The following is a 10229-nucleotide window of genomic DNA, read 5'->3' on the forward strand; positions in this document are numbered from 1 at the left end:
AGGAATGGATGTTCATAGTTTTTGTTGGTTTATATTCATCCTTTGTATCATCTTCACACGGTAAGTTTTACATTACTTTTGTATTTCTTTGATATTTCTCTATTCACAAAGATTTTATAAAATAAAAGTATATACACTTATTCAACTATTCATGATTTTACGAAAGATGTAGAAATTTGGATAGATATTATTTTTCAATCTCTTTCTATGTTAAATTTTGATTTCTTTCTACTATTTAATTTGTTGATTTTTAAGACAGGTAAGAATTGAAAATAAAAAGCAGATATTAACAATGGTTCAAATTATAAGAAAGAAATACAAATTAAAACATGTGAAAAAATGGCGTAGAGCACGAATCTGACCTCAATTTTAACTAACTCCACATATATAGAAAGATATGAGGAGTTGAATTTTGAGGTGTGTCAACTGAGTTGCTTCGATTTGACCTCAAAGTAACTCAATCTTCTTGCCTGCATTGGTAGGACTTCAGACAAGCAAAGATCCAAGAGAATTGATGAGAATTGAGTCAGAATGAAAGAGAAGAAAATTTCTTGAAAATACCTTCAATGTTGTGCAGAACTTGATCTTTCTTGCTTCAATCCTTGCTTGATCACACTCAGGGAGCTTACAGAAGTGGTTTGGAAATGGAACAAAGCTTTGGATCCTGGAGTTTTTGAATCTCCAAACAGTGAGTTTCAAACTCAATTTTCAAAATGAAAATTCTCAGGTTTTCCTTTGAATTGTGAGGGTTTGAAAAGATGGGGCTAAGCTGGCGCGCAATGATCCTCTCAAATGAGCTCAAAGGGCTTGTATTTATAGCAATTGGGAATGTTATTTGCACACTTCAAGTTTCTTCCAAATTTGGAAATGTCATGCACATGCTTGCATGGGCATGTACAGGCCCATGAAGCAATCCAATTAGGTCCAAATGCATCTGAAATGAGATTGAAATGAAGCTTGAATGGCAAGGCAATGTGAAATGGTCATTTGCACTTTTGATTTTTCCACTTGATGCAGGCCTGTTAAAACCATACGCAAACCTAGCAAACCTTGTCCAAAATGAATGAAATAGGGCTCTTTGGAAAGCTTAGATCAAGAGGAACAACTCTTATGTTGACCATGTTTCCATTTGGAACTTGGATCAAGGTGAATGTTGAGGTGAAAGTTTGGAAATTTCAACATGTTGAAAAAATTTCGAAGTGTCAAGCCATATACCTCAATGTTCCACCTTACTAAACTTTTTATGTGAGCTCCAAATGAGGAACGTGTCTTCATAAAAGTTGTAGCTCTTTCAAAGACCTTCAAAATGGTCACCAATTTGACATTATTTAGATTTAGAATGAGATAGTTATGTATTTTTGAAGTTGAGGAAAATCACTTGTTCAATGGTATTGGTTCAAAATGACCTATAATGTATCCTCATATCACAAGCTCATAAAAGTTGATTTAGCTCTCACTCCAAACATAAACGTTGAAGTGGGCATCTTGAATTTGATTGTGCAACTTAGAAATATTTCATCTCATAAAAATTGAGCAAGTTATGACCTTGGGAAGTTGACTTTCAAATTTGGGTTTAGACAAAATGACCTATAGTGTTTCAATATAGAAAATGACTTTTCAAGAAAAATTAGCTCTAGACTTCAACATGAAAGTTGTTTGGAATGTAATTTAGAGTAACGTTGCTCTTGGAATAATTTTCATATGATGAAAATTGTAGGAGATAGGGTCTAGGGGGACCCAGTTTTGATCAGATGAATTCATCTGGCCAACCACCATCAACCAACTAGCTAGCTTGCAATTCTCTTGACTTTTTAGGCTCATGGTAGATCATATATGCATAAGATGATGAATTTTGAAGTGCACCTTGAGAAATTTGATCAATTGGTGAAGAAGCTTGTTGAAGAAGTTACTCAAAATACCCAGACAAACTAGGGTTTCCAAGGCAAACCAACTCCAAACTCTTATAGAATGCTTGATCAAAATAACATGTAGAGATCATTGGGACTCATATATGATGCTTAGAGACATTGTGGATCATTCCTTGGTTGTGATCTTAGCTATGAGGGTCTCAAACCCTAGATGTGAACTTGATAGATCAATGGTGATCATGCCCTTCCTACAAAAGAGTTAGGCAAATACAAACACATATTTTTGGTATTTTGATTAGTGAAATGATAAATATACAAGTATGATACAATCACATGGTGCTTGGTGATCTCTCCCAAAACAAACCCAATGAAAGAGGGGTAAGGAGGATGCCAAGGTATGATCCTAATGCTAATGCATATGATGAGATTGCATGAGAGATCTTAGGGTCAAAATTGGGGTCTTACAATCATGTCACAATGTGATTTTCTCAATTCAAAATAATTTAATGCGTGAATATTACATATTACAAACAAAACTTAATATGTGTCTGAATAAAAACAAAATGTTTCATCGTATAAATAGTTTGTATTAAAATCAAAATTATAAAAAAGACAATATTATATTTTCACGCGTTAGGGCAATAAAAAAAGCGGATAAACAGATACAAAGTGTCCGTTTGAACGCTAGTATAACATAAAGCCCTTCAATCACGAAAATAGATCATTTCCCCTCCTGTGCTTTTTATGTTCAGTCTCCCCTCCCGTGCTTTATTTAATGGCTTAAACATCATTAAAAATAGATAAATATAAAAAAAACATTGGTAAAAGATATAAAATTGTGATTAAGGGCTGCGATAAGCGCAGAACGACTACAGGAGAAATCGGCATGAGAGGATCTAGATCCTTCAATCACATCCATGAGTACAACTACATAGACCAAGAGTGCAAGAACCTTCCCCACCATCGTATGAGACTCTGCACCTTTCATCACAATCTCCCGCTCGACCACATTCTCCCATAGGTGATACACATATATTTTCACAATCCACTTGTTGTAATCCTACGTTCTAAACTTGTGTCATGAAACATATCAAAGTTAATATGAAGTATTTCAAATTCGAATAATAGTCAAATTTTATGTTTATGTTAGTAAACAAGAATAAAAATATATATAATAGCACAAATTCACATAGAATGATAAACAACATGATATAAACTTACCAGCTGCAACCAAAACTAGAACAACAAAAAATTGGAACAAGTTTGAGATGGATTTCACCATTTTGAAAGGTATATTTGTCAACTTTCTTCTTTTTTTCCCTTCCTTTCCATCACATGTTTCCTATGTTATTTATAGGCACTTCATATTCATATGTTGGTCAATAAATTCCAATAAAATACTATCAACTTTTATCAAATGTTTGATTAAAAAAATTATATACGTCGGTGATATATATAATACAAACATTATGCATTATATAAAAAAACATTTATATATTTCTGTCTATATACTTTTTCAATCATATATGTGGGGCAATAAATTCCAATGAAAGAGTTCAAGGTATCTGAATTTGTATGAAATTTTTGGTCAAAAACATTTATATATTTATGTGATATATTTATTAAAAAAATATTATATATTTCGATTTATATATTTTTTCAATATCATGTATTGGTCCATAAATTTCAATAAAAGAGTATCAGTGTATATGATCTTCTATAAAATTTTCGGTCAAAAACAATGATATATTTCCGTGATATCTAATATAAGCATTCTGTGATTTATTAAAAAAACTATATATTTCCATTTTTATACTTTTTCAATTTCATAGGTTGGTCAATAAATTCCAATGAATGAGTATCAGAGTAATTGTATTTCTATGAATTTTTTTGGTAAAAAACAATTAAATATTCCATTTATATACTTTTTTTAATCTGATATGTTGGTTAAATTTTCTTATTATAATGATTTCGAGTTTATAATATACAAAAGAATTTTCTTTTTTAATTGGGATATTTTATAATAATTTTGATTATATTTCATAAAAAAAAATTTCCTTCTCAATATGGAATATTTTATAATGATTTGGATTTTAAGATTTATTTTTAAAAAAACCACCCTTTTAAATTTAAATACTAAAATAACATATTTTTTAAATTAATTATCAAAATAACCATCATTCATTACTTCAATTGATGCCTCTAATTGCCAATCAAACGAGGTGTTCTGCCCATTGACGCATGCATGCAGTCATGCATGTGAAGACACCACATGCAATGGCACATGCATGTGAAAGTGCTACATGCATTGGCGCATGCATGTAGGCATGTGAGTGTGCACTACATGCATTGCCGCATGCATGTAGCCATGTGTGTGCGTCTAAAGCAATAGCGCATGCATATGTATGTTGATCTATAAATATACAATGTTTTTCCCATAACTTTTCACACAACTTCTTACTCTTTTTCCATTTTCCCTCCATTAGGAGATTGAAGAAAAATGGAACGAACATAAGAAGTTATGTGAAAACTTATGGAAGAAACGCAGTGCATTTATAGATCAGCACACACATGCATGTGCCATAGCCTTAGACGCGCACACACATGGCTACATGCATGCGCCAATGCATGTGATGCCTTCACATGCATGCGCAATTGCATGTGGCGCTTCGACATGCATGGCTGCATGCATGCGCCAATGGGTATGGCGGCTCCTTTGATTCACAATTAGATACGATAGTTCAACTGACGTATAAATAATGAAAGGTCCTTATTTTGCTAATTAGTTTTAAGAATAGGTTATTTTAGTATTTAAACTAAAAAAGATGGTTATTTTAAAAAAACTCGATTGTATACCATCAAAAAGAATTCTCTTTTTTAATTGGGATATTTTATAATAATTTCAATTTTATACCATAAAAAAGAAAGTAAGAATGATGAAAGAATATATATATATATATATATATATATATATATATATATATATATATATATATATATATATATATATATATATATATATATATATATATATATATATATATATATATATATATATATATATATATATATATATATATATATATATATATATATATATATATATATGTATGTGTGTGTGTGTATTTTAGTTTAAAAACAATTATTTTTCTAATAGACAAATACAAGATTATTTTTTCCATAATTATTGTTTTTTTTCTGTAACAATATTTTATTTTTGGAAAGAATAGTGTTATATATTTTGTTCATCTTATTTAAATATAATTTTTATAGTGTTATATACTTTATTCATTTTTTTTAAATTTTTTTTTTATAGTGTTATATATTTCTATTACAAAAAATATTGAATTAGATATATTATTCTTTTATTGTTATTTTTTAATATTAAAATTTCAAAAACTCAATTAAATTTAAAGTTATTTCAAATAGCTTTTCATAAAAAATCATTTTTAAAATACATATTTTTGAAAATAAATAAGATTTTGGCTCTATATTTATGTTATCGGATCTCAAAATTAGTCTTTCAATTAAAAAAAAAATTTTAATTCTTTTAATATTTCAAAAATCATTTTATAAATATCATTTTAAAAATATAAAAAAAAAACAGATTTTTTAAAGTAAAACAAATGGACCCTTAATCATAGAAAAAATGTAGTTAAATTGAAAATCATATATGTTGTCATGCATTAACTTAGGACTTGTTTTTACCAATTACAAATTACTCAAGATTGTTATATTGTAGTGCCGAGTGTCAATTTGTAAGTAGTGAATTTGTTATAACGTAAAAATATTTGCATATATAAATGTAAAGAATTATCCCATCTTATAACTAAATTTTCATAGATGAACATTATTATAATAGAAAATGCTCTCTCTGTCTCTCTATTTCTCATATTGCTAAGCGTGTTTTGTAAAGAATTATCCCATCCGGATGAATGTGTAGTTTGCACTAGAATTCCTATTCAATTCCTAAAATGATGAATCTCTTCGTATTGGATCTATTAATAACGAGTATTCAATTTGATTTCAGAAAGTTCAACCTTTTTTTTGGTGTTATAGATGTTCCTATATAGTACTATAGACGTTGAGGGTGCTAATATTTTCCCTTTACATAGTCAACTCTCTGACCCTTCTCTTTGTTTTTATTAGTTTTGTTTTTAAAACTTCTTTTGGGTTTTGTTTGTTCTTTTTCCCTTTCCTTTGAAAATAATAAAAGTGAGGTGACGACTCTTGCTTTGTGAGTTAAGTTAATTAATAGCTAAATCTCAAAAATTTTACTGCTACAGTTAGTAATTATCACTATTAGAAGTTCAACATTTTGACTTAATACTAAATTTCATATGTGATTCCTATTGAATCAATTGTTGTATTGCAAGAACATTTTGGACAACAACGACGCAAATAATCACTACTATCATCGGCTATGGAGTTCTTTCAATCTCATGGGCAATATCTCAACTTTGTTGGAATGTTTGACCGGTTGTCATGCTTTTATTCACAATCATCAATCTTTACACTTCTAGTTTACTAACACAATGTAACATAACGGATGATTATGTTACTAGACAGAGAAATTACACCTACACTGATGTAGTGAAGTCTATCTTAGGCAACATCAAGATCAAGAACATGTAATGTAGTTATGTTTGGTGTATTTATATATAATGAAATTTGATAATGGCTTTTTTTGAGTTTCAAGAGGAAATAAGTTTACAATTTATGGTGTGATTCAATACGTGAATTTGTTTGGAATTGTAATTGTATACACAATTGTTGCCTCTGTTAGTATGATGTGAGTTGCTAAAGCATATGTGACCTCAATTATTAATTTTTGTTATGTAATGTGAATCAACTTGAATAACAAACACTTAAAGAAAAATTGTATAAAAAAGAATGATAGATTTTTCACAAAGAAAATAACTTGTCAAAATATTTGTGTAATCGGTGTTTTTCTTCAAATCTCTAATATATACTTATATAGCATAAGCATACGACCATTGGAGGGAAAATTGGGGAGAGATCATTTCAGCAGTTGTCCATTGTTGGATGGGAAAGGAATGATACTGCATACTATCTTTTCGCCTACAAAATCAGTGACCTGTGTGATGTATAGTACTGTCCTTGCCCATGAAAATAGGTAGTGGAAAGGATATTTGTTCTGTACCATGTACTATTTGATCACATTCCTATTTTGATCTTATCTTCAAATTCATTTCCTTATGATGAAAGTTGATGAATAATGAAATGAAGAAACAGAGAGCTGGACTCAAAAACTTCGGAATCTTTTGTCAGAACTTTGACATCGTCAGTAGTCAGGATTGAAATCTTCAGAATCTTTGGAGTCTTCAGAATCCTCAGTCAGAACCTTGAAAACTTCAATCGTCTAGCTTAAGATCTTCAGTATCTTCAGATACATAACACCACTTCAGAAGCATGCTATTCTTCAGAAGTTTGGTGATCAGAGTCACGTCTAGAAGCATGAACTAAGAGAACATTGCAGGAACATTTCATAGTAGCAAGTGTGATTCCTATTGAATCAATTATTGTATTGCAGGAACATTTTGGACAATAACGACTCAAATAATCACTATTATCATAGGCTATGGAGTTCTTTCATTGTCATGGGCAATATCTCAACTTTGTTGAAATGTTCAACCTGTTGTCATTCTTCTATTTATAGTCATAAATATCTAAATTTTTAGTTTACTAACACAATGTTACATAACAAATGATTTTGTTACAGGACAAAGAAATTACACCTACACCGATGTAGTGAAGTCTATCTTAGGCATCTTCAAGATCAAGAACATGTAATGTAGCTATGTTTGGTGTATTTATATATAATGAAATTTGATTGTGGCATTTTTTGAGTTTCAGGAGGAAATAAGTTTACAATTTGTGGTGTGATTCAAGACGTGAATTTGTTTGGAATTGCAATTGTATACACAATTGTTGCCTCTCTTAGCATGACGTGAGTTACTAAAGCATATTTTAACACAATTATTAATTTTTCTTATTTAATGTGAATCAACTTGATTACTTTCAAAATTATTTTACCACAAGAAAATTCTAATTGATGCAAAAAAAAATTGCGTAGGAGCTATACTTTGTGAATATAATAATCACTATTGTCATGCTTCTATTTGCATATTTTAGTTTTATTAAATATATTGATGTTGTGTTATTGACATTTCTACCTATTTCTCAGGGCCATAAAAAGGTCAAATTGTTACCATACGAGTCATGGAAATGATCCATGTCATATCTCAAGAAGGGTTAATAGAATCTCATACTTTTTAAACATTCTCATAATTATTATAAGCATCGAAATCAGAAATTTCCCAAGTGGTTTAAGTTAGAAAAAGATGAATAAGTCTAAGGTTTATATATGCTCAAATATATTGGAAAACCAGAAAAAGATTTCCGCATTAGAGTCTTATTCATCCATACTTACATAGGAAAATAGCATTGTGTTCATTGATATATTTTCTTAAAGTTATTTCTATTTGCAATGTGAAACTCGAAGGATGATGAATCTATTTTTTTATGAATGAACTTGGTTTTTGTTTTTTCTATTGTAATCAAAAGTCCTTTTTAGTGGAATGCATAACATATTTGGACCCTCAATGTTTTCCATTTTTCTTTTATTGGGTTTGTTGCAATTTTTGGAAGGAGTGAATAAGAACTAATAAGAAGATTAGAAGAGAACTAAAAGAGCATAAAGTTTTTCTGCCTTTTACTTTTTTACATGCTTCACTAACAAGTCTTTCCTAGTCACTTTTATGTTGAATTTATGCAGGTTGGGGATATAGTTCATGAACAAAGAAGTGAATCTGAAGGCATGGATAAACACTGAATTGAAAGTCCACTTTTTATGGAGGACTGTGAAGGTGTGAAAAAACAAGAAATGGGGGTTTGAATTGGGTTTTACAAGAAAAATCTTTTTCCAAAACAAGAAAATCATTAACAAGATAATAATACAGAGATGAAAACACAAGTGTTTTTATCTTGATTCGCTTGAAACTCAAAGCTAATCTAGCCCATCCGCCAAGGTGATTTGCCTTATACACAAGGACTTAATCCACTATAATCAATAGATTATAACAAACACAAAGAATAACCTTATTTTCCTTCTCAAGGATCCAACTAAACCTTAGTTTCCTTAAGGACACACAGAGAATAACTTTCTTTATCTTCTCAAGGATAAACTCATTAAGGAATCAAACAAATAGTTTGAAAAATATTTTGTATGTTATAAGATGCTTCTACCCAAGCAGATTTTACACAAATGAATAACAAACACTTAAAGAAACACTATATACAAAATAATGATAGCTCTTTCACAAAGGAAATAAATTGTCAAAATATTAGTGTAACCGTTGTTTTTCTTCAAATATCTAATACATACTTATATAGCATAAGCATACGACCGTTGGAGGGAAAATTGGGGAGAGCTCATTTTAGCGGTTGTCCACTGTTGGATGGGAAAGGAATGATACTGCATACTGTCTTTTCGCCTACAAAATCAGTGACCTGTGTGACGTACAGTACTGTCCTTGGCCACGAAAATAGGTAGTGGAAAGGATGTTTGTTTTTTACCATGTACTATTTGATCACGGTCCTATTTTGATCTTATCTTCAAAATCATTGCCTTTTGATGAAAGTTGATGAAGCATGAAATGAAGAAAAAAAGAGCTGGACTCAGAAACTCCAGAATCTTTGGTCAGAACTTTGACAGCGTCAGTAGTTTGGCTTGAGATCTTTAGAATCTTTAGAGTCTTCAGAATCCTTAGTCAGAACCTTGATAACTTCAATCGTCTAGCTTGAGATCTTCAAAATCTTTATGTACATAACACAACTTCGGAAGCATGCTATTCTTCAGAAGTTTGGTGATCAGAGTCACATCTAGAAGCATGAACTAAGAGAATATTGCAGGAACATTTCATAGTAGCAAGTGTGATTCCTATTGAATCAATTGTTGTATTGCAGGAACATTTTGCACAACAACAACTCAAATAATCACTACTATCATAGGCTATGGAGTTCTTTCATTGTCATGGGCAATATCTCAATTTTGTTGGAATGTTCGACCTGTTGTCATGCTTCTATTCACAGTCATCAATCTCTACACTTTTAGTTTACTAATACAATGTTACATAACATATGATGTTGTTACAGGACAAAAAAATTACACCTACACTGATGTAGTGAAGTCTATCTTATGCAACATCAAGATCAAGAACATATAATGTAGTTATGTTTGGTGTATTTATATATAATGAAATTTTATTGTGGCATTTTTTGAGTTTCAGGAGGAAATAAGTTTACAATTTGTGATGTGATTCAATACATGAATTTGTT

General features: G+C 30.3%; 1 long non-coding RNA gene across 1 annotated transcript; it reads right to left on the reverse strand.

Annotated features, from left to right (window-relative positions):
• Window positions 1–1593: 1593 nt before the first annotated feature.
• LOC127121225 (uncharacterized) lies at window positions 1594–3178 on the reverse strand. The gene is made up of 2 exons (XR_007803352.1): window positions 3090–3178; window positions 1594–2935 (listed from the first exon to the last, which is right to left on the reverse strand). It is a non-coding gene; the product is annotated as an uncharacterized LOC127121225 (long non-coding RNA).
• Between the last annotated feature and the right edge of the window lie 7051 nt (window positions 3179–10229).

The sequence above is a fragment of the Lathyrus oleraceus genome, chromosome 2, assembly GCF_024323335.1.
Source record: "Lathyrus oleraceus cultivar Zhongwan6 chromosome 2, CAAS_Psat_ZW6_1.0, whole genome shotgun sequence".
In the NCBI taxonomy this organism is placed as follows: Eukaryota; Viridiplantae; Streptophyta; class Magnoliopsida; order Fabales; family Fabaceae; genus Lathyrus; species Lathyrus oleraceus.